Source organism: Eumetopias jubatus, unplaced genomic scaffold, assembly GCF_037043125.1.
Source record: "Eumetopias jubatus isolate StellerSeaLion01/CBP00866 unplaced genomic scaffold, mEumJub1_p1.0 scaffold_4, whole genome shotgun sequence".
NCBI classification, from domain to species: domain Eukaryota; kingdom Metazoa; phylum Chordata; class Mammalia; order Carnivora; family Otariidae; genus Eumetopias; species Eumetopias jubatus.
In genome coordinates this window covers 82,248,441-82,273,634 of record NW_028274810.1, presented here as the reverse complement: position 1 = coordinate 82,273,634, position 25,194 = coordinate 82,248,441, and the positions used below count along the sequence as shown (strand labels likewise).

The following is a 25,194-nucleotide window of genomic DNA, read 5'->3' as shown; positions in this document are numbered from 1 at the left end:
TTCAGCCAGTCCCAACAAAGCTGGCCTTCAGGTAGCACAGTAGGAAGAGGGACAGATGGGGGAAGGCAGAAGAGAAGCAGAGAAGGGATGTGTTCACGGAGACAATAATCAGACCTCCCAAGCTGCAGTGAGGATCGCGGCGAGAAGCCAGGGATCTGGCAGCGTTTAACAGGGCGGGGAGAGCGCGGCCCCCGCCCTACCCTGTTCTGCGCTGGGCCAGAGCATCCCCTGCAAGCGGGAACGCGGGAGGGGCTGCTCCTTGCCTGGAAACCCGAGCAGCCGGGCAGGATCGGCTGCGGAACCTCCAATCCGGCCGCGCCTGGTGGCGGCGCCACGTGACCGGCCTCCTTCCCCCACCTCCTTCCCCACCCCCTTCTCCGGCCTTCCAGGGAAGACGGGCATCCCCGCCACCCTGCCGCCCCCGCCCCTCGCGTGCCGCAGCGGCGCGGGAGGGCGCAGAGGCGAGGGGCCGGGATTCCGCCGCAGTCCGCTGCGGCGCGGGGGTGGGGAAAGGCGGGGAGGCGAGCGCTTTGCCGCCGCAGCGCCCGCAGTGTCTTCTGTCAAGGTCAAGCGTATCCATGCCTGGGCAACCCAGTCTCTGGACTCCCTCCCTTGCCATCCTCCGAGCCATTCCCACCGCCGCTGCCACATGCCTGGCCGCAGCATCCCTGGCCCTCCTGGACCACTGCCTCAGCCTCTCGCTGGGCTTGCTGCGGGGATAGCGGGGGGTGGGGGGGGATGGGGGGGAATGGGAGGGTTTCAATCCATCCTGCCCACGAGCTTCCCAGCTTCTTTTGTCATACGCACACCTCATGCTGTGCCGCTGCTTTCAACACCGCACTGGCTCCCAGAGTCCTGTAAGACAGCGTTAAGGCCCTTCAGAACCAAGCCCCAGGTTAACCCTTTCCAGCCCCACCGCCCCCTCGCACCAGAGACCCAGTCCTCCGGACCCTTTGCCCTTCCAGGAACAGTCACCGCTCACGTGCTTAAGTGACCACTGTTGCTGTATCTTCTGCCTACGGTGCCCTTTGCGAACCTAGCAAATTCATGGACCCAATCTGATTGCAATGATGCAGTGGAGGGCGGAAACCGGTCCCGAAATGCCCTTTAGCAAAGGTCACAAAGTTCAAAGCCTACAGGGATCAAGCTGGAGAAATAAGGCCAGTGGGTGAAAGCATAAGAAAAACCTGTCTGAAGGGCAGGGACCCTGCTCTCCATTCAGGCCAACATGCTCCTTGGGGGGAAATGTGAGTCCTATGATGTCAGATATTATGAGTTTACAAGAAAAGGCACAAATCCAGATTTTCACATGTAATCTCTCAATTTTTTAATGTTCATTTGATTTTTTTTTTAAAAATCCCTGTGGACCAGATACAGCTTGTAGATCCTCAGCACGTGACTTCCTGTCCTAGGGAAGGAATGGCTTTCGTTGAAAAAACACTTTGAAAAACTGTTGAAAGTGAAGGTTTGCTGTTGAAGCTCTGAGAGGCAGCTGCTGTGGAGGCAACAAGAAGTGGACTAGGATTTGAATTTGTTCCTAAAACGACACGGGATGTTTTAAGCTACTGAGTGCCCCAGAGAATTTACCAGAAACTGGAGGACTGGGTTTGGGAAATGGGTAGGAACCAAGGGTAGGGAGTATGGGAGAGCCCTGTGGCAGCCAGCAGCCAGGCAGGGTCACCCACCCACCAGCATCAACTAGCATGAATGATAGCAAACATTTCTTCCCATCCTTGTTGGGGCTTCCTGAAGGCCTGAGAAGCACTCTGCAGTGTTTTACTTGTGGGGGTGGGGTGGGTGGGTGAGGGGGAGATAGGAGGGGAAGCACACCACCACCAGCCCGCCCCCCACCCCCAACCTCTAAGGCTTCACACAGTGGGATAATGCCTGGAATGGAAATTGGAGAGCTCCTTAGGAAGAGAGAATTGGAAACCATAGCCAAACTATGGCAACTGTCCCAAGGCTGAGGGTCTGGGGACAATGGGGAGAGAAGCAGAAGAGCAGGCTGAGGCCATCTTGGGAACTGGGTTACTCTTAGTTCACCGTGAGGTTTTTTTTTGTAGGTATGATGTGATCCCCTTCTCTGTCTCCCATACCTAGAAACCTTAAAAAAAAAAAGTCTCCAATACTCACTGAGGCTGCCTTGACTGGGGTGTTTGTGGAACTAGTAGAAGGGGCCAAGTTTTACAACTATTTTGGTATAGTGTTGACCAAAGACGGTATAGGCTGAAGCCAGAGCTGGATTGGGAGAAATCAAATCGCCCAGGAATTTGCAGTAATCTTGGAGAGGGCTTTGTAGTGGTTACTTGGGCTCATCCTGCGAAGATCTCAAGGGGTCAGGAGGCCCCTGGCTGACATCTAGGTGACAACGAAGAATCAGCTACAATTTACTGAGTGCTTGCTTGCACCAGTGTGCTACATAAATACATTATCTCTGTTTTCCCTGCAGTGATTGCATGAGAGGGTCATACTCTCTCCTATGAGACTATGATCATGGTGCCCATTTTACAGATGAAGAAATTAAGTCCCAGAGAAGTGAAGGGACTTGCCCAAAGTCACAGAGATGGAAAAAGTGGACTGGACCTGCTCTCCAACCGATCGCGCCCCCCAAAAGAAATTGTCATAGTGTCAGCACTTACCATGCGCACAGTGGGTGCTGAGTACATGTTAAATCAATTCATCCAAGGAAGGCCAAAAGCAGTGCCCTCAAGTCTCAGATCTCTGTGCCCTCGGGCACATCATACACCCTCTCTCGGCCTAGGTTCCATCTGTGGAATGGGAATTATAATACAGACCTCAGGACTATTGTGGGATTTACACGAGACCAAGTCATAGAATTTCTGTAACTTGCCATACAACCCGCAGCTGTTGTTGCTGCTAAAGATGATGATGATGGTGGGGACAGAGGAAGGAGCAGGGAAGGAAACCAGGATCTGGAAGTACCAGCCCTGTATCAACTCAGATGCGAAATTCTCAGGAGGCCCTGCCAGTTTGCAGTTGCTAAGACTACTGTGTCTTCATTCGTTCATCATTGCTGGAACACCTACTGTGTGCCAATGCTTGATCTCATTTCATTAAAAACCCTGTCTCAGTGTGCTCCCAGCTTGGGTGGCCATGCTGAGGACAAGGCCATCTCACCTGCAGACATGGGCCATGTGTGAGTCCCGGGAACTACTTCTGGTGTGGTTCTGGTGCTGGCAGTGGATGGCACTGAGCATGTCTACTGGCCTGGCCGCAGGGTGTGCGCAATCGGGGCTCCCAGGGGCCCCGAGTCTGAGTCTTTCGTGCAGCAGATGTACCAACCCTCCCTCACCATCTGTGATGGCACCAAGCCTGCAGCACCTACCGCACCATCTACAGGACTGCCTAGTGCCGCAGCCCTGGGCCGGCCTCCACCGGGCTTCGCTCCGCCTGCTGCCCTGGCTGGAAGAGGACCAGCAGGCTCCCCAGGGCCTGTGGAGCAACAATATGTCAGCCACCATGCCAGAATGGACAGGGCTATGTTCCAGCCAGGCCGCTGTCACCACCCTGCAGGATGGCAGGGCGACACCTGCCAGACAAACATGGACGAATGCGGTGCTGGAGGGGGCACCTGTCCCCCGCACTGTGTCAACACTGCGGGTAGGTACTGGTGCCAGTGTCGGGAAGGGCACAGCCCATCTGCAGATGATGTGCTCTGCCTGCCCAAGTGAAGGCCTCCCAGGGTAGCCCCGAACCCCACGACAGGAATGGACAGTGTGGATACTTCGGTCAAGACTGGATGTGCTGGAGCAGAAGCTGCAGCTGGTGCTGGTCCCCACTGTACAGCCAGGCCTCGAGGGCCCTGGAGTACAGGCTGCCTGACCCTAACAGCCTCCTGGTTCACTCCTTCCAGCAGCTGGAGCGCATGGAGCAGCTGGGGTTCTGCTCCTGCAAGAAGGAGCTGTGACAGGCCTGGTCCAGGTCCCTGGCTCTGGCTACTAAGAGCTTGTGCCCACTGGGCTGCCTAGCACCCGTGCACCCCTGCCAGTGGACCCATGGCTGAGGGAAGGTACGAGGGTCCTGCTTGCTGGGCAGCATGTTGGGGGGCACCTCTGATCTGTGTCAGAATAAAATGAGGGTTCGGGGCAGGGAAAAAGCTCTGTTTCATTATGAACAGACACTCGATTTCATTTTACAAGTGAGAAAATGAGGTTAGAGAGATGATGTGACTTCCCCAAAGAGAACACAGCTGGAATGTGGCAGAGGCAGGATTGGAACTTGGACCTGGGTGGCTCCAAAACCTTGTTCTTTCTGCTCTCTAGTCAGTCTTTCCTCCATTCACCAGAACATTTATCAAGCATCAACCAAGTGCTAGGCCTTCTGCAGGGGCAGGGGATACAAGACCCAGGCAGTCTGAAAGAAGTTTCCAGGTCAAGTGGGGGAGGTAGACAACTCAGTGGACACGATTCAGCATGACAAGCTCTCTGCCAGGGGGAGAGAAGAGGGGCTGTTGCCTTAGATTTGCCTTTGTCTTTGGCCCATGGACCACTGAGGCACATCTCAAACTTGCCAAGTGGTCTCCAAGCCTCCTGCTCTAAAGTGAGGAGGAGACACACCCTCATCCCTCCTCTCTGGCTGAAGGGGATTGTTACAATAGGAACAGACAATAAGCAATAATCCTCTCCAAAAGAAATCCCTCCCAAGCAGCCTCTCCTCTGTCTCTGTGTCTCTTTCTGTGTCTGCCTAACACACACACACACACACACACACACACACACACACACACACACACACTCCGTGGTGACAAGAGGCGGGTGATGGGTTCATGCGGGTAGAACCAGTTTCTCCAGCCGTAGGCATGCCCTGCCTGGGTGGTCCTCGGTATTTGTTGCCTCTACTCTAAAGGCAAAGTGACAGGACACTTGCATTTAACACCCTGGGACACATGCATTAAAAAAGAAATCAGGAGGGCGCCTGGATGCCTCAGGTGGTTGAGTGTCCCACCCTTGATTTCAGCTCAGGTCATGATCTCAGGGTCCTGGGATCGAGCCCCGCGTGGGGCTCCCTGCTCAGCCCAGTCTGCTTGTCCCTCTCCCTCTGTTCCTCCCCCAGCTAGCACTCTCTCTAATAAATAAATAAAATCTTAAAAAAATTTTTTTTTACCATGGACTTACTATTTTTGTAATCAGGAAAAATATAAATGAAATTATCCTCTATTTTAACAAGCATGTGTGGCCTCACAGGTGTGGGAGGGGGTCTATTAGAAGCAATCTCACAAGGAGCTTTGCCCTGAGCACAGCCAGGACTGGACAGGACATCACCGAGGGGAGGGGGGAGGAAATGAGAGGTCATCGAGGATTAAAAACAAGAGCCACTGTTCCTGAGCCTCGGTTCTTCCCAGCCCTTGATGTGCATATCTCACTTAACCCTCAAAGCCAGATTAGGAGATAAGCTAATATTTCACAGCTGAGGAAACCAAGGATCCATTTTATAGAACCCTCCCAGTGGCACAGAGCTTTTGTATTCCCAGCTCTTCACACACACACAGGCACATGCACACGCATCCACACTACTATTGTGCAGAGAAGCAGGTGAGGTGAAATCATTGCCCCGTTTTCCATGTGAGAAAATCAAGGCCAGAGAGGGGACTTGTTCAGTGTAGTCAGCTGAGAAGTGGGGGCACTCCTAGAATCAGATCTCCTTTCCCTTTTCTGGCAGTCCTCCTTCTTCTGCTACCTTCTGCCAATTGCGGAGGCTTCCTTCTCGAAACAAATGACTCAAGGTAAATTGCTGACTGGACTTCCCCTTTCGGAAAACACAGGAAGTCTGTGTTGTTTGTAATGGTGGGAGAACAATTTCAGGTCTGTTACTAAGTGGGTAGGGCCACATAGAGGATTGGGTGCTGCAGGGGCAGGGCTCTCTGCTGCCTGGGCTGGCAAGAGATGACCCCATTTTTCCTGAGGGTCATGTGAGTGTGTCTGCCAGAGTCCGCCTGAAGTCCCATCCCAAAAAGCTGACTTAACTATTATGGAATTTAGAAAAATGAGCCCAGGATGGGGGGAGGCTCAACAGTAATAATAATAATAATAATAATAATAATAATAATGGTGATGATGATGATAGCTCACATTTATGGCACATTAACCTTTGTACCAGGCACTCTGCTAAGTGGCTGATACACGCAAATTCATTTGAGCCTCATAACAACCCTAGAAAGAAGATTCTATAGCTTTGGAGCCAAAAAAAAAAAAAAAAATTGGATTCAAATCACAACCATGCTGCCTCCCAGCCGTGTGACCTTGGGGAAGTTATTTATATTCATTCAACAAATATTTTTGAGCACCTACACTCACCACACACTATGTGACACACACTCTTCTGTGAACAGTACAAGGATCCCTGCTCTCCTAGTGCTGAGATTCTACAAGCGGAAGCAGACGAACTGAAAACACAGTAGGTTTTGTTAGAAGGTATAAAGACTAAGCAGGGTAAGGATAAGGAGTGCTGAGGTGTGGAGGGGTGGAGAGGGGGTCCGTGGTTAGACAGTGGTGGCAGGGAAAGCCTCACCGAGAAGGCGATATTTATGTAAAGCCTTAAGGAGTTGAGGGAGTTAGCCACGTGGATAACTGGGGGAAGTCTTCTCCAAGCAGGAACAACAGCCAGGGCAAAAGCTCTCAGTGTGCCTGGTAGGCCCGAGGGCCAGTATGGCTGGAACAGAAGGAGCCCGGGAGAGAGTCCTCATAACCCCAACAACGCTCCAGTCGTTCTTTCTCATACCACACTTTGTGCGTCCTTCACCTCTCTTCTCATATTTGTGATTGTTTTATTTATTTGGGTGTTTGCCTATTTCCTGTTTGTTTCCTCACAGCGCTAGCCTCCTCATAAGCAGAGGTCATGTTAGTCTTGTTCAGTGCTCGTCACCGAGAACCTAGGAAGCGCTTAATACTAGTCGAATTAATGAATTAAATCCATTCCTCCATCCATCTAGTCATATTTATGATGGAAGCTCCCCATCACGTATAACACTATTTCTCAGGGCACCTCATTCGGAGTTCTAGTTCACAATATTAGGAACAGAGGTAGTAGTTAAGAACGTAGGCTCTGGGGCCAGACTGCATGGCCGGTCCAGGTTTCACTACTTACTAGCTGTGTGATCTCAGGTAAGTTAGGAGAAAGAACCTCTCTGTGCCTCAGTTTCCAAACGTGGAAACTGGCATCATCATAGTATCTCTGTCCAAGACTTGTAAGCATTTGAAGTCATGCCAGGTGGATAGTGTTTTTACATGTGTTGGCTACTGGTGTTTTCCCTATGCAGGCCAGCCCTGGGAGCCAGGCCTATAACTCCTTTCCTCCCGTGCCAGATCCCCAAAGGAACGAACCCGCGAAAGGCAAGCGGTGCCTGCAGAGCATCGGGGTGCCTCTGTGCTAGCCCCTGGGGTGCTCTAGCGTCTCTACTGGAGTTGCATTCTGGGGAGATTTTTCCTTGCTGTACAGCCTCCCAGAGTGATTCTCTGGCCCTTTCCTGCTGGACACTCTAGAGCGGACTCTTGTTTACAGTTGAGCACGTTAACTGATGAAGACATCAATACTGAGTACCTACTTCTATGCCCGGTACTTTACGTTTTTTTTTAAATTTTTTATTGTTATGTTAATCACCATACATTACATCATTAGTTCTTGATGTAGTGTTCCATGATTCATTGTTTGTGCATAACACCCAGTGCTCCATGCAGAACGTGCCCTCCTTAATACCCATCACCAGGCTAACCCGTCCCCCCACCCCCCGGTACTTTACGTTTATTATTCCATTCACTCCTTATACAGACCTGAGAGGCAGTTATTAATAATCCTCTTTTGCAGATGAGAGAACCAACTCAGAGAGGTGAAGTGACTTGACTAAGGACGCATAGCCAATGAGTGGCAGAGCCAGGAATTGAGCTCACGTGCAGCTCCGCATTGCTCTCTCTCCGCATTGCTCTGGCAGGATTTTCTCCTCCAGCACTTGAGGCTGTCTGGGAAGACAGCCCACATCTCAGCTCTGCCTAGATGGAAGAGATTATGGGAGTGTGCCCCTCAGCCAGAAAGATAGACAGGTCTGGGCTGCCTGGGAGGAGCTCCAGCACGGGGAGGGGACCTGACTGCTCCTTGCCTGGCTCAGTACTTCAACGGGAGAAGCCCTCCTCCCCATTGCCCTGTAAACCAGAGACATTTTCACTCTGAAGTCTGAGCCCAACTGTCACCGGGTGGCCTGATTCCCGTGGGAATGTGGAGATGGGAAACATCTGGGGCTGCTGCAGTTGCCAGGCAACACCCAGCTCCTCACTCGCTAGAAAGAGTCAAGGAGGCTGCCGATGCTGTCAGAGATTGGAACTGATGCCCGGAGACCTTGATTCTGGTTCTGACTTGCAATGTGATCTTGGGCAAGTCCCTGCCCCTTTCTGGGACTCAGTCCTACCCGCCCCCCCACCCTTGTTTAAAGAGTGGTCGGACCAGTAAGCAACAAGATGAGTAGACACTAGAGAGTTGGAATCAGATGGTAGGGCACGGCCAGAGCCTCAGGGGCTGGTCATGGGTGAAAGCAGACTTGGTTCTCCTGTCTGTCCTGTGCTAGCCTGCCCTGGCCCTGGTTACCAGCTGAGGGTAAGGGACATTGCCTTTCTTACCCCAAGCTGATTCAGTCCACCCAGGCTCCATCCCAGGCCCACTTTGGCAGCTCAGTCTGGGAACCATCTTTGGACCCACAAGTTCGGCAGACTTAGTGCAGCTACCTCCTACCCGGCATGGGGGGCTTTCCTGAGTTCCCCCCAAAAGGAAACTTTCCTGAACACCCATCAGAGGCCCTTCTGATGCTGTTTGCAGAGTCCTCACTGATGGTAAACCCTGAGGGTGGTGTGTTGTGCAGCCATCAGCCGAGCTAACACGTTGCATTTCACAGCCACTACAAAAAATGACAGGGGTTGCCATTTGCTGGGCTCAGCCCTGCGACACGTGCTTTGTGTCTGTGATCTCCTTTAATCCTCATACAATCCAGAGGGATGGGAACGCAGGCCCGTGTTTTACAGATGAGGAAATGGAGCTTCAGAGAGGTGAAATGACTTGCCCAAGGTCCCAGTAAATGACGGAGTCAGGACTCACACTCAGAGCTGGTGCCACCGTCTGGGGGTTCAAACCATGATAGGGTGCTATTCCTCCACAGTCCTGGAAGGACTGTGTCAGAGCTGGAAGGGCTCAACCTGCCCTCAGTCCCCACTTTAAAGATGGACAAATCAAGACCCGGAGAGAAGTGACTGGCCCAAGGTCACCATAGCAAGCCAGCCTCAGAGCCGATTCTAGGACCACTCCCCGCAAAGCCTCACCACACCCGTCCAGAAAACGGAGAGGGCCCCAGGCATAAACAAGAAATCCTGTTTTAAGAATGTCTCCAGCATTTCCTAGGAAGTGGAACAGTGCCTAGGGTTCACAGATGATGATGTCCTAGAGGTCTCAGAGTTAGGGCTGGAGTCCTAACCCTCCTCTAGGCAGCAAGGGGGCTGTGGGTGTTACTCTCTGGGGCCTACAGAGGAGGCATCATCTCTAACCATTTGCTGAGGTGGCTTGTGTGCCCAGAATATTCTCCTTCTCAGCTGCTTTGGCTGGTTAATGCCCACCTGTCCTTCAGGTGTCAGTTCAATGTAACTTCCTCTGGGAGGGCCTCTGCGAGCCCCCACAGTCCCCCAGCCATAGTCTCATGAGTCCAGCTCTTTTCCATAATAGCCCTGACCACAGCGTGCCCTGTGGACTCACCGCAGAGGCACATGTAATGAATACCAACTTCAGAACTCACCTTCCAACCATGACCTGCAGCTGCACCCCTGGAATTTGGTATTACCCTTACAAAAGCAAGCTAATCTTTTAACACTCACTAAGATGATGATTGCTTAATATAAAAACAGATTGGAATCACCCCTGCAGTGTCCAGGAGCACCCCTGAATGCTCTGCTGGATCTCAATTCATCCGTAAAGATGGGGTCTATTTCTTAGGGTCAGAGCAGCGTTAATGTCCCAGTATCTCAAGACAGCTTTTCCTTTGGTTACCTCCTTCAGCCCAGGTCTCAGACCCAAGCATGCAATAGATTTATTGTGCATTACAGGTAATTTAAGGACTTTTGAGTGTAATTTTGAATGATATGCCCTTTCCACCCGAGGGCTGACTTTAGAGGTGAACCTCCTCCAGAGACAATCCTCCCCATGTGAGAGAGTATTGAATTTCTATCCTCCCTCCCACCCCTAGACCAGAAGCCCCAGGGAGATCTGTTTGGCTCATCTCTCTGTACCCATATCCAGCACCATGCTGGGCACAGAGCATGCACCCAGTAAGTGTTTATGGAGGGAATGAATCACGTTTGTTTACTTGTGGAAATAAGACCAGCGTGATCTGTGTGGGTCTAGGTGGCCATAGGTGCCCTCACTGCTCAAGGCTGAAAGCCACTTAAACATCTATTTGCACTTGCTCTCATGCATACACAAGGCCAGAAGCAGTGTGAGTGTGAATGTGTGTCTATTTATTTGCTCACACAGATATGTGAAAACCAGACACAGTTTTCTATTTGGGGCAGCTACATTTGTATCAATTTCATATTGCTTCTGTAACAAATTGCCATAAATCTAGTGGCTTAATACAATGACAATTTTATGGTCTCACAGTTGGAGGTCAGAAGTCCAAAATCAAGGTGTTGGCAGGGCTTGCATTTCTTCTGGAGACTCTAGGGAAGAATCTGTTTCCTTGCTTTTTTAGCTTCTAGAGCTGCATTCCTTGGCTTGTGGCCCTTCCTCCATCGGCAAAGCCAGAGGCACAGCATCTTGAGATCTCTCTCTCTGTGTTTCTGCCTTCACACATTGCCTCCTCTCTTATAAGCACCCAGTGATTACATCAGCCCCACCCTGATAATCCAGGATGGTCTTCCCCCTTTTTAAGCTCCTTAATTTAATCACATCCGCAAAATCACTTTGCTGTATAAGGTTATGTTCACAGGTTCAGGGGATTAGGACCTGATACCTTTGGGTGGCCATTGTTCAGCCCACCTTGCTCCATTGAGCAAGACACTCAATTCGTGTTTGATGAATTGCATCATAAGAAAGGGAAGAACTGCTGTCCCAGCAGAGAGCCCACAGCATGAGAACCTGGGGCTGGACGAACTGAGAAATTCTGGGCATGGTATAACCCAAAGTCCCTCCAACGTGATATCATCCTCACCTCCCCCCAGGTATTGCCGTTGCTGTGCCCCTGGAATTCTGGTGACACCTGCCCCAGCCTCTTCCGGGCATCAAATTTTTTGTTCTTATTTTAGATCTTGAAGAAACAATTTACAAGTTTGTTACCAAACAAGAGAATCTTATTTGTTTATCAATTAATCGAACAGAAGAACTGATTGTTTTGATTAAGCATGAACTTTGGAGTCTAGAAGACCTGGATTCAAACCCGGGTTCTGCCCCTTACTAGCCATAAACAATAATTTTACCTCTGGGAGGGGCCTCAGATGATATGTGTTGTTTTGTTTGTTTTTGATCGGTAAAATGGGGATAATAACAGAACCTCCATCGTAAGGTAGTTGTGACAAATAAGATAATGTAGATTGTGGTTTTCAAAGTGTGGTTCCAGACCAGCTCCATTAATATCACCTGTCAGTTAGACGCATCCCTGATATATTGAATCAGAGACTCTTAGGATGGGGCCCAGCAATCAATGTGGCAACAATCCTTCCAGAAGATTCTAGTGTAGGTCAAGCTTGAAAGGTATATATATATATATATATATAGATATATAGATATGTATATATATACACCTTACTTCTATGTATGCCTATATATAATTATATTATATATTGTATAACATACCATATGTTACCTATACACTTAACATAATTAATATAATACATATACTTAATATATATTATATAATATGTAATTAATATATATTATACTATATATAATGTGCTAGGCATAAGGAGCCTGACACACAATAAGCACTCAACAAATGGTTCTCATTATTCTTATCACCAATGTCTCTTATTGATAGTTCTAGCACATTCTCTGAGATGTTGAATTGGGTATGTATCTCTCCCCCTTCATATCCTACCAACACTGTACATGTTAGGGAGGTCTCCTACTGCAATCTGTCACCCATACAGCTGCCCTTTAATGAAGTGTTCTTCCTGCTTCTCCTTGCTCACTATTTCTCTTCTTAAGCCCCCTGGCCAAGCCCTGCCCATACCTGCATGCCAATTTTCCATGCATTGTAAAGACCTCCCCTATGTGTCTCTTCTCCAAGGTACCTCAGCTGTGCTTAGGGCTCTCCAGCATGTCTGAGCCTCAGATGAGGGCTGACCAGTCCTGAGGCGCAGGGTAAGTTTCCTTCACTAATCTGGGACCTATGTTTCTCCTTGTCTGTTTGGCTTTGGCAGCTACTTCTGCTGCTGACTCACTCTGCTCGGAGTTTGACCAAAACCCCCAGGCCTTTTTCTCAGGAACTGCCTGAGCTCTGGTGGCTTCGGTCACCCCAGTCATTGACATGTGCAATTCATTTCTTAAAAATAACATCTGTTTTCGAATTACAAGAGTAGTACATCCTTGGTGCAGTCATTTAGGAAACAGAAAGGGGGAAAAAAATCACTGATAATGGTCACTTCTAAATGGACCGATTTTCTTTCTTTCTTTCTTTTTTAAATTTTTTTATTGTTATGTTAATCACCATATATTACATAATTTGTTTTGGTGTAGTGTTCCATGATTCACCGTTTGTTCACAACACCCAGTGCTCCATGCAGAATGTGCCCTCCTCAATACCCATCACCAGGCTAACCCATCCCCCCACCCTCCTCCCCTCCAGAAACCTCAGTTTGTTTTTCAGAGTCCATCATCTCTCCTGGTTCGTCTCCCCCTCTGACTTACTCCCCTTCATTCTTCCTCTCCTGCTATCTTCTTTTTCTTTTTTTTTTTTTTAAATATGTTGCGTTATTTGTTTCAGAAGTACAGATCTGTGATTCAACAGTCTTACACAATTCACAGCGCTCACCGTAGCACATATCTTCCCCAATGTCCATCACCCAGCCACCCCATCCCTCCCACCCCCGACCACTCCAGCAACCCTCAGTTTGTTCCTGAGATTAAGAATTCCTCATATCAGTGAGGTCATATGATACATGTCTTTCTCTGATTGACTTATTTCACTCAGCATAACACCCTCCAGTTCCATCCACGTCGTTGCAAATGGCAAGATCTCATTCCTTTTGATGGCTGCATAATATTCCATTGTGTATAGATACCACATCTTCTTTATCCATTCATCTGTCGATGGACATCTTGGCTCTTTCCACAGTTTGGCTATTGTGGACATTGCTGCTATAAACATTGGGGTGCACGTACCCCTTCGGGTCCCTACATTTGTATCTTTGGGGTAAATACCCAGTAGTGCAATTGCTGGATCGAATGGTAGCTCTAATTTCAACTGTTTGAGGAACCTCCATACTGTTTTCCAGAGTGGTTGCACCAGTTTGCATTCCCACCAACAGTGTAGGAGGGTTCCCCTTTCTAAATGGACCGATTTTCAAAAGTGATCCTATATTTTTGTAATCAAGAAAACCCCACACACACTTAAGCAACTTTCATTTCTGGGGGAAGAAAAGGAATTGGAGAAAACAAAACTAATGTACATGGGGTGGGTGGCCCCTGGTGGCTCAGCCAGTCAAGGGTCCAACTCTTGATTTCTGCTCTGCTGGTGATCTCAGGGTGGTGAGATTGAGCCCTGCATGGTGCTCCTCGCTCAGTGGAGTCTCCTTGAAATTCTCTCTCTCCCTCTGCCCCGCCCCCCACTCACACATGCACCCTCTCTAAAATAAACAAGCAAATAAATAAATAAATAATAAATAAATAAAATCTTAAAAAAACTAATGTACATGGGGATAATTGTGAATTCTAGCATATATAGATATCTCTGGTCTCATATACAATTCAAACATGTGTCAGTGTATAACACTGTAAACTCATCTCCCAGAGACTGCCATTGCTAATATTTGGGGTATAGCCTCCAGGACTTTACAGCTAACATCCTGTATGTTTAAACTTAAATTTAGGTCTAGGGGATACAAACTGGTGCAGCCACTCTGGAAAACAGTATGGAGGTTCCTCAAAAAGTTAAAAATAGAACTACCCTATGACCCAGCAATTGCACTACTAGGTATTTATCCAAAGGATACAAACATAGTGATTTCAAGGGGCACATGTACCCCAATGTTTAGAGCAGCAATGTCCACAATAGCCAAACTATGGAAAGAGCCCAGATGTCCATTGACCGATGAATGGATAAAGAAGATGTGGTATATATACAAAATGGAATATTACTCAGCCATCAAAAAGAACGAAATCTTGTCATTTGCAAGCACATGGACAGAACTAGAGGGTATTATGCTAAGTGAAATGTGTCAGAGAAAGACTAATACCATATCATTTCACCCATATGTGGAGTTTCTAAGAAACAAAACAGATGAATATAGGGAAAGGGAAAGAAAAATAAAATAAGATGAAAACAGAGAGGGAGGCAAACCATAAGAGAATCTTAATCACAGGAAACAAACTGAGGGTTGCTGAAGGGGAGGTCGGTGGGGGGCTGGGATAACTGGGTGATGGGCATTAAGGAGGGCACCTGATGGAATGAGCACTGGGTGTTATATGCAACTGATGAATCACTAAATTCTACCCCTGAAACTAATAATAGAGTATATGTTAACTAAATTGAATTTAAAAAAAATTTAAATTCAGGTCTAAACTTAGCACTGGATTTGGAGATAGACCTGGTTCAAATTCTGGCTCCCATATTTATTGGTTGTATTACTTTGGACAATTTATTAAATCTCTTGGAGGCTCAGTTTCCTCATCTGTAAAATGAAGGTGATAATATCTATTCCCCAGGATTGCGGCCAACTTGAAAATTAATGGAAATAAAACACACAGTAAGAGTCTGCGAAGAGCTTATATTGGGGTTATTACTATTATTAACCGTTCACCTGGTCACCTGCTGTTCCCCTCCAGATCCAGGTCAGATGCCGCTCTTCTTTCTAGTCTTCCCTGGCGGCTCCCACGCCTCCGGCTCCTTTTATCTTGCTGCTGTCCCGTGTCCATCTTTCTGTTACAGCATCAGACACACACTGCTGTGCCCCCTTACAATCTGAAGCTCCTCTGGGGGGGAGAGACTATGTCTTCCTTGTTCATTTCTGTGTCCCCGGGGCAGGGTCCAGCAGAAGGCGTGACCCAGAGTGGCTGTCAGAATGCATCAAATGAGAGAATTAGAAGGGGCTGGATAAGAATTTGTTAGGGAATGGATGAATAAACATCGGGAAGACTGAATGCGTGAATGGACGAATGTATGAATGACTCGGGAGCGGCAGGCGTCGCCCCCTAGGGTAGCCCTCTTTTCTCGGGGAGGGGGGGGAGCGAACCCTCTTCTCCCTGGTAGGTCTCGTCAGGTCGGGGGCGGGGCTCCTGCCTGGCCCAGGCCGGGGCGGAAGTCCCGCCCCTCAGTAGCCGGGGTGTTGCTGGGGGCGGGGCCTTTCGAGGTCGGGGGCGGGGGGTGGGTGTCAGAGGCGGGGCCGGACGGGGCCGGACGGGGCCGGGGCGGGGCCGGGCGGGGCTGGGCGGGGCCGGGCGGGGCCGGGCGGGGCTGCAAGGGTCAGGGAGGCCAGCCCCGGCTGGGGGAGGCGGGGCCGGAATCTGTGCACCCACACAGCCAACCCCCCCACAGTCTGCGGCCCTACCCGAGGCGTGCTCTCTGGAGGGGCCCCTGCCTAGATGGCCAAGAAACTGCGACCTCGGGGGTGGGAGGCAGCAGCCGGGCCAAGTCCGACCCCAGCCAGCTAGTTCACTTGCTGTGTGACCTTCGTTGACACGGGTCTCCGTCCCCGCTCCAATTTACCCCATCCGCTTTGGCATGATAAAGTCAACTCTTTCCCAGGCAACCTCCAAAAAAAAAAAAAAAAAAAACCCGAAAGCAAAACCAAAACCTGATACCTGACACCACTGAATAGATCTTTAGGAGGAGCAGAGAGCTGAGTCAGACGGAAAAGTCGCCTTACCCAGCTCCTTCCCAGCCTTCGGTTTCCTTATCTATATAACGGGTCGACAGTAACTGCTCCCACGCCCACAGGAGGGCCGCGCGACTCGAAGGGGCTGTGGTACGTAAACTGCTTTGCAAGCGTTGGGAGCGAGTTACTCTCACTCTCGGAGGCCCGGCCCTTCCTGAGGCCAGCCCCGCACACCGCCGCTCATCGAGTGGTAGGGGCAGGGTCAGAGGGCCGCCGCCTGGTATATTCCTGAGCCCGTTCCACTGCAGCTCGAGAAGCTACGCTAGGTCCTCAGTGTTGAGGGCCTCCTGGCCTCAGGCCTGCGGGGAAGGAAGTTTTTCGAGAAGGAAATGGTTGTGGTAAGACAGAATGATGGAGCAACTTCGCGGGGATGCGGGTGAAAAGCTCCCTGCTCCAGGCGTGTTCTGGTCGTGAACATGGGGCAGCCACCGAGTGGCTGAACACCAGAAAGTACCTGGTGTTCACCCAGTACTTCATAGGGCAGCAGCAAGCCTTAGCTTGAGGAGCCTCAGGCCAGCCACTCGGGCCTCAGAACCTTCCTCTGCTCAGAGCCGTTTCCCAGGGTTACACAGAGGCTAGTCCACCACCCAAGCCTCCCTTCTCCTCCTCCAAAGGACGGCCCTGGGAAATAGCCTTGGGAGTTAGCTCCCAACTTGCCAGGTGACGTGGGAGGGCTTTCCCCTCTCTGGGTCTCAGTACTGGGTGAGAGTGAGTTGTATCTCATCATCCAGTGGCGTGATCTTGAACCCAAGATCTGGTGGCCAAGACAAGTAATTTTGTAAACTCTGGGGTTGGGGACAGTAGAAAGGCCCAGTCCCGTGGACAGATGAAAGGACACCCAGGATAGTTGGAGGGCTTGATCACTATTCACTGCAGAGCTTGGAGAAGACCCAACCTTCCTGTGTTTCTCCTTCCTCATTGGCAAAATGGGGACATTCCCTTTCAGGCCTCTCGTTCCTTTTTTGTAAAACAGGAGGGGGATGGGCTCCAAGGGTCTCGGGTCCTGTGATTCTGCTTCCTAGCTGTGACCCTGGGCAAGCCACTTCACCCCTCCATCTTAGAAATGTTTTAGTCTCTCCATCTGCCCAATGGGCATTTTACCCCTCCCCACTTCTCAGGGTTACTGAGTTCAAATGGGTTGAACAGGAAGAAAGTGGACACTGATATAGGCACAGTCCAGCTTCATCTCCCCCCACTTCCTGAGGAATCTGGGGTGTGCTGTTTCTTTGGTGCTGGCTGGAAGTGACCTTTGGAATCCATCCCCCTGAAGTTCTTCTGAAAGAGCTTCGGTGGCTCTCTATTGCCCAAACGGGATCAAGGACCAACCTCAGCGTCCATTCAAAACCCTCTCCCACTCATACCTGATTCTCCTCACCCTCCAGGACACACCAATAACATCCTCAAACAAATCTTCTTCCCCCAGCCCTTAATTCGTGATTTCAGGGTCCCAGCTGTACTTGTCATCAAGATCTGCTCTTCCTCCAACTGTTCTCGAAATTAGAGAAGGCTATCCTCACATACCCAGGAGCTGAAGCCTGGAACCTGGAGGGTGTTATCCTCAACGCCTTTTCCTCCTCACCCACATTTATCCTAGCCCACATCATGAAGATTCTGTTCTCTGGGAGTCCATCCCCTGTGTCTCTCATAGGTACCCCCAGGACTTTGTGGCACATTACTGAATAGCCACACACCTTCGCTATGCTGGGCCCTGTGCTGACGCTGGGGGCACAGAGGTGGGTCAGTCTTTATCCTTAGGGGCCCCAGGCCAGTGGGGAGAGGGTCACGTAACCACTCTCCTGGACTTGCCTATTCAATTGCTTTACATTTTAAGCCCCTACACAGGAGAACATGGTAAGACCTACAAACATGGGTGGGAGAGAACTGGCCTTCTCCCTCTCTGGGTCTCTGTTTTGCCATCTGCATAATGGTATGGAATGGATTCGAAGAAAAGATGGGTGGGGGCTTTTCCAGTTCCAACAATCTTGGAAGCAGCGATTCTCCAAGCCAGGGAGCAGGAGGGGGAGGGAGGGAGATGGGAGACCTAGACACAGCTGCTCAGCTGCCCCCTGACTAAGGAGGAGGGGGTCCCACTCCTGCCAGGCCGTTCCTTGGAAGTCCCACCCCCTTGCCCTCACCTCTCCTGCCAAGGCAGTGTAAAGCCTTTGTAAAGCCTTGCCTGAAACAGAGAAGCTGCTGGTTAGCTCCTTCCCAAACCCTGCTGGGCTATCTGGCCCACTGCCTAACCTGGCTGGTGACCGGCTGCTCTCTCCGGCCGGCATGGGGCTGGAGTCCAGGCTGGGAAAGGAGAGCCGCGGATCTCTGCCCCAGGGCTTCTGCAGTGAAGAGTCTGTGAATCGGACAGACCTGGGTTTGAACCCAGCCCGGCCACTTTTTAGCTGTAGGGCTGTAATATTTCATTTTATGTGTCAGCCTGACCGGCTCACAGGGAACTCAGACTTGTACCAGCACTAAGTGAAAACAGAGGCTTTGGGCAGTTTGCTGACTCACTCGGAGCCTCTATTTTGAAATTTGTGAGAAATGGAAATCATAATTCCTTGCACAAGTACCACTCCCTCCTTTAGAATTCCCATTATTTATGGAAAAGAGCTCTGAGTCTTCTTTGCAAGCATTTCACTGCTCTTCTCCACCCTGCCCCGGGCCGCCTTGCGAAGGCTCATTTCCCCATCGCTGACTGGATGGGCTAGCTAGACACCGTTCCCTTTCCAGCCCCCCCCCAGCCTTTGCACCAGCTGTTCCCTTCCCGTAAAACGCATGCCTAGTCTTGCCTTTTGTCTAGCTGGTAAACTCTCACGCACCCCTCAGGGCCCATCTCGGAGGTGTCCTCTTAGAGCCTTCCCTGACTCTCTTAGGAGCTGTCTTTGCAGTGCCTGGCACAGCCCTTGGCTGTCACATTATTTATGCCATGCTGGGGGTGTGGGGCTGTGTGTCCTCCTCCCCGGACTCTGAGCTCCTCGTCTATGTACACAAGAGGGTGATGGTTTCCCTTTCTTTGCGTCGCTTCAGTGTTTTTCAGTTTACGAAGTACTTTTTCAGATCCATGATTTCACTTAAAGTCACAGCAACAGCGGAAAGGAGGCAGAGCCAGGATTACAAACCCCCAGTTCATCCCCAAACAGGGCTTTTTTAGAAAGAAAAACTTGGGGGGGTTCGGGAGCAGGGTTTGGCTCCCGAGGCCTACAGCTCAGCAGGGGCTGGAAAGGCAAGGCCAGGTTGGGTTGGGAAGGGTGGGCCCCAGGCTGGCAGAGGGTGTGAGGGCAGATGGAGGCCACAGGAGAGGGGCAGGTCTGATTCCAGATGTGTCCCTCTCTGTGGGGTCCTGGGCAGCTCTCCTCTTTTCTCCATCTTTAATCTTTAGCTCCATAAAATGTTGCTTGGAAGGCCAATGTGGAAGGCACAAGATAATCATGGGGTGAGGGGCCTGGGAATGAAAGGCCCTGAGGAACTTCACAGACGCAGCAAATACGTGCACCCAGATGGACTCAGACACTCTAGCTGTTCCTGTCTTTCTCATGACTCATCTGTTATTGTGAGAACCCCCATCCCCGGGGCCAGAGTATCCAAAGACCCTTCATCAGAACTCGAAAATCCTCTCCTGGAGGGCCCAGAGACCCTCCCACTGGGCCCAAAGAGACCCATCCCAGTTCAGGGCTTGAGGGCCCAGTGCTAAAAGGCTTAGAGCTTCTTACAGTCGATAGGCCTTTCTGATGGTGGCTCCCACATCCCCTGGGGAGGACTATGTGAACTTTGTGTGGGGCTCATGCTCTATTTCATTCAAAAGCAGTGCTGTTTGCATGCTCAAGGGCAGAAAGAACCACAATCCGGTGCCTGCTGTGAGCTCTGACTGAGCAAGGCTGGGGAATCTGCTTGGGGTTGCTAGACTCCCTCAGGCTCAGCATGGGGCTGTCCCCAAGTCAAAAATATCTCTTGGGTCGTTCTCACGTCCCTCCAAGAAGTTCTTTTCCAGGAAAGTCCCTTGGGTGTCTGTCATCCCAGGGATGGCCTGACCCAAGGCAAAGCCAGGAAAGACAGCAGTGATTTTCCTCCACGATTTTACCGTGTAGCTCAGAGCCCAGGGATGTGGGTTCTTGTCCCGGTTCTGACTTGCTGTGTGGATGGAGGTGAGTCATCTGGACCTCCTAGGTTTCAGTTTGCCTCTGAGTGGGGATTGTGGGCCCCACCCCACAGAGGATCCAGTAAGATCAAAGATATGGACATTCCTTACTGTTGACATTTGAATGATGGGGGAAGATTATTGATGGGAGGTGGCGGGCTGGCAGTCAGATCCCCCTTCTGGCCAGATGATCGTGGACAGGCTTCACCCGCACTGCTTCATGGAGGAAGCCGGCTGCTCCGCGTCTCAAGTTAGAACAGCAACAACACTTGCTTAGGAATAATGCTTTTCCTGTCTGCCCAGAGAGGCCGGCTTCCTGTTATAAAGCTCTCCAGCTAAATATATTTTTCTAAACCACCCAAATAATCGTAAATAATTCATCATTGGCACCCCAACATGTTTAGCGCCTGTCCTCTCAGCCAGACTATGGGCTCCAGGCAGGAACCCTGTCTGACCTGTCCTCCAGAGGTCAATATGGGGTCTGACCCATAGGTGCTCAGGAACTGTTTCTGCAGGTTCTTGGAGTTCAGCTGCTCACTGGGCTGTGGGAGGAGCCCAGAAGATAGAGGATGAGGCCCACAAGCCTGAGGGGTCTGCGTGAATGGGTTGCTCTAGGAAGGTCTTTCCCTGAGACCAGAGGGGAGGGAGCGGCCCAGGAGGCGGGATGGCTTTGGCATCAGGGGAAGGGAGGAGGTGGTGAGGGCAAGCTGAGATTCCAGAGGCTTTACCTACGCCTCCACCTTACCCCACCCCCCCCGGCCCCCCAGATGCCTGTGAGGCCTGTGGGTGGGCCCTGCTCTTTCTAGCCTGGGGTAGCCTGGGAACCTTCAGACGTGGCTCTGCACCTGGTGCTTACTTCAGCCCCCTGCTGCCTCTGGCCTGCCCCTTCAGGTCATCTCCTCGTACTGACACCCGCTCCCCTCCTGGCATCTGCCACGCGGAGCATGCTTCTTCCTCCACAGATCTGGTCCTTTCTCCCATGAGACCTTTGTACACACTGTCCCCTCAACAGCAGTGCACACCCCTTCTCTGCCTGGAAGGTGCAAGACACACTCAGCTCCACGCTCTGCTGTTGGGAAGTCTTGCCGGCCACTGCAGGAAGAGTGAGTGGCTCCTGCCTTGGGGCCCCCTAGCCTCTTGGGTCTCCTTCTCTCTACACAGTTCAGGACCTACCACATGGGGCTGTGAATGGTTTCCTATCTGTCCCCAACCCCACAACCACCTGGGAACCACTTGAAGGCAGGGATCAGCTCAGCTCCCCATGGCGGCCCCGTGCACACAGCACAGGTTCTGGCGCTGGGGAGAGATCCTAAGTCACTGAGGGCCTGGGTTTCTTGGCAGGAGAGACTACTCTGCAGTAGCCACAGTATCTGAGGCAGTATGTGGCCAGAAGATCAAGGACAAGGGCAAGCTTATTTATTCACCGTCTAGGAAACAGAGGTTCATGAAGGGGTAGGGATTTGCCCAACATCCCATAGCAGATCAACAACCAAGTGAGGCCCCAAGCCCAGGGGTCCCGATGCTTGGTCCCCAGCTCTGGGCTGTAGCAGCCATGCACAGTGTCCCTGCAGCAAGCCAGGGTGCCTGGAGGCCCCAGGGGCCCTGGCCCGGCAGCTGCTCATTCCACACTAGCTCAGCCCTTCTGGCCGGGCTCTCAGCCAACTGCAGCACGAGGCTCTGTCTGGCTGCCCCGGCCAAAGGTCGCTGTCAGCAATTTGGGGAGGTGACCAAGCCACTTCCCTCTGGGTGCCTCAGACACGCACAGCGAGGCCTGAAACAGTGTCTCCACTGGGCTATGGGCTCTTCCAGGCGGACAGTGTCCTCCTTGCCAACCTGATTAAAACTAAGCTAACAGTCTGAAGAGCACACAGCAGAGTCTTGTAATATGCACTCAACAAACATTCACTAGCATAGCATCATTATCACTACTGTGATAACGAGGAGCATCCAGGTGGCCCTGCAGGGTGTGCATCCAGGCTCCCCCGCCTACAAAGTTAAGCAAGGTACTTAGCTTCATTATGCCTCATTGTTTTAATCTTTAAAATAGGACTGTGGGAGAATTAAATCAGTTACTATGTGAAGGGTAATTAGAACAGGGCCTGTAAGGAGTGATCACTGGAAAAGTGTTACCTGTTGTTATTAAGTGGCTCAAATCCCTGGACTAATAGAGCAGCTTCCTCCCTGGACTCTATCCCCTCTCCTCAGCATTAAAACACAGACTGACCATGTCATCCCCCTTCTCTGTTTGCGAAGCTCCAATAACGGGCTCGAAGACCTGTGTCCAAACTCCTCCGCACAAGGGTCGAGTCTGCTCCTCCTTTGCCCCCGGCTGCTTCCCTGGCCTCATCTCCCAGCCCCTTCCCATGCCTCCCAGGCTCCAGTCAAAACAGACCCTTGCTGTCTCCGGAGCATGCTGTGCTTTTTCATGCCTCAGTGCCTTGTACAAGCTAGAGTCTTTCCTTCTTCTGCCCCCAGAAAGCCCCTGCTTGACTCTCAAGGCCCAGTTGGGATGGTGACTCTGCAGGCCTTCCCCATGGCGCCCAGGTGAAGTCGTCGCTCTGTCCTGTGTTCCCACCATATCACTCGACACTGCAATTACCTGCTGACATGTGAGTTTCTCCCTGGACTGCCCTGTGCTTCTTGTATTCTTTTTGTCTGGCTCAGCACCAGCAGGCCGGAGCGGAAGTGGACGACTTCCAGCCACCCATCCAGATGCAGCTCTGGGTCTGTTAATGTGCTGGGCACTGGGGGAGTAGAGGCTGAGGCTTGCTCTTTGTCCCTGAAGGAGCCCCAGTCATTTGGGGAGGTAGGACAAGTCTGTGTATTTATTTTAATTTAATGTAATTTTATTTTATTCTATTCTATTTTTTTTTTTTTTAAGTCTCTGTATTTATAAATAGAAAAGTGCCAGGTTGCTTGAGTTGGGTGCGGGCCCAATGACATTTCCAGGGGATGAACTGGAGGTTGCCAGGTGGGTGTGGAGAGGCAGGAGACCCAGGGAGAAGACATGGTGGAGTTGATTTCGGGGACCTCTTAGTGGTTCTGTTTTGCTGGAGCATAAAATAGAAAGGGGAGATGGAGCTCGACAGGCCTCTGTGTGGCCAGCTACTGAGTTTAGACTTTGTCCTGCTGGTGACATCCCTCCCCTGCCCCCTATTCTAGGAACTCTTGGCCTGGGGAGGGATTTCTAGGGCATTTCTTTGTTTCCCACAGGAGCCTTGAATGCTCAGATAGGAGCCTAGAAGGGATAAAGCAGTCCAGTTTGTAAAACCTGCTTATCTGACACAAACACTTTCTCCCCAGTGACTGCCTGGCAAACTCCCACTCATCCGTCACGCTGTGCCTCAGAGGTCCCCTTCTTGGAGGCCTTCCACAACCCGCCCCGGGCTAGGTTTCTCATTCCCTTCTTACTACCTTTTCTTCGTCTCTGATTTTAGACCTGTCTCCCCTGTTAGATTGGGAGGTCCCTGAGGGCAGGCACCGTCTCGTTCATTTTTGTTTCTGGGTCCAAAGGGCTCAGCACAAACAAGAGTCAACTTTTTAGTAAGTTTAAGGTGCACAGCAAGATGGCTTGATTCAATTCATTTTTTGAATCGATAAATGTGGTGGTATTGCTGTGTCTGCTTTGCAGATGAGAAAACTGAGGCTCATCGTGGAAGTGACACATAGAAGACTGCATAGTAAGGGGCAGAAGCAGGACTGAGCCAGGTTTGGGGAGTCCATCCGGTGGGGAAAGAAGGCATGGCTTCGGATGGCTAAGGCTGGAGCTTGGCACACTTTCAAAGGAATCATGCCTCGGTTCTGATCCCTGTTGCCCTGCCAATGGCAGGCCTGAGAGAGCAGGGGAGAGACATACATTGGGCACATACTGTGTGAAGACCTAGCTTGGGACACTTTCACATATAGAATTCTATTTTATTCTGATAGAGGCATCACCACCTCAATGTACAAGAGAGGAAACTGAAGGGCACAGGAGGGAAGTGGCTTGTCCACCATCTCCCAGTGAGGGAGAAGCAGAGCCGAGATCTGAATTCCAGGCTCAGTGTCTCCGCACCTGGGCGTCAGGGGCTCATATGAACAGGAGCCCAGTGAGGACTCTGGAGAGGGGAAGACCGTGTAGTTTTGGGTGGGACTGGGGTCCCACTCCTAGGTGGTGTCCTCTGGCTCTGGAGGCACCTCCACCTTGCAGTCTGGGCCTCTGCCCGGGGCTGTCACTCCCGCTGCTCTCCTGGTCTCCCCGGAGCCTTGCGGGACTGCATGGTTGCCACTGCAGCCTGCGGCTTCCCCACACCTGAGCCAGCCTGAGCCAGAAGCAGGTGGCCCGGGACCAGAGGAGCGGGGGGTCTGGTGGGGGTGCGATGGGGTGTGGGGAGTCTGACCTACAAGCCCTAGCCAGCACCCTGAGGGATGGGGGCTCTGGCCCACTCCCATCACAAGGTCACCGTGACTTCCTTTTTGTCTCTCAGCTGCTCTGAAGAGAAGGTGTGTGGACTGGGGTGTAGAAGAGGATAGGACCCCAAAGGCCCCGCTGGGTGGGGCTGGCATTTCCATGTCTCACAGGCTACAGTTCTGGTAACAAAACCCCTCAATTCCTGCAGGGCCAGCAAGTGCCAGGTTCTGTGCGGAGAGCTCTATCGGGACTCATTTATTTCCCACAACAGCCCTGGGAGGTGGGCACGCTACAACCCCCACCACACAGATGAGGGAAATGAAGCTCCGAGAGGTTGAGGGACTTGCCCAGGGCACACAGCTAGGGCGCAGAGAGGCTGGGATTGGAGCTCAATCTAGCTCCGGAGCGAATAATGTACTTTTTAAAAAAGATTTTATTCATTTATTTGAAAGAGAGATAGCGAGAGAGAGCACAAGTGGGCAGAAGGAGCAGCGACTCCCCGCTGAGCGGGAAGCCTCATGTGGGGCTCGATCCCAGGACCCTGAGATCCTGACCGGAGCCGGAGGCAGCTGCTTAACCGACTGAGCCACCCAGGTGCC

General features: G+C 51.2%; 1 long non-coding RNA gene and 1 pseudogene across 2 annotated transcripts; one reads left to right on the top strand and one right to left on the bottom strand.

Annotated features, from left to right (window-relative positions):
- Positions 1-1,338: 1,338 nt before the first annotated feature.
- LOC148164548 (uncharacterized) lies at positions 1,339-15,247 on the bottom strand. 2 transcript variants are annotated; one of them, XR_015767997.1, is made up of 4 exons: positions 15,000-15,247; positions 2,640-2,768; positions 2,134-2,358; positions 1,339-1,495 (listed from the first exon to the last, which is right to left on the bottom strand). It is a non-coding gene; the product is annotated as an uncharacterized LOC148164548 (long non-coding RNA). The 2 variants fall into 2 exon arrangements; XR_015767998.1 differs by lacking the exon at positions 2,134-2,358.
- Positions 2,457-4,663, top strand: LOC114217019 (epidermal growth factor-like protein 7 pseudogene; annotated as a pseudogene).
- Positions 15,248-25,194: the final 9,947 nt, after the last annotated feature.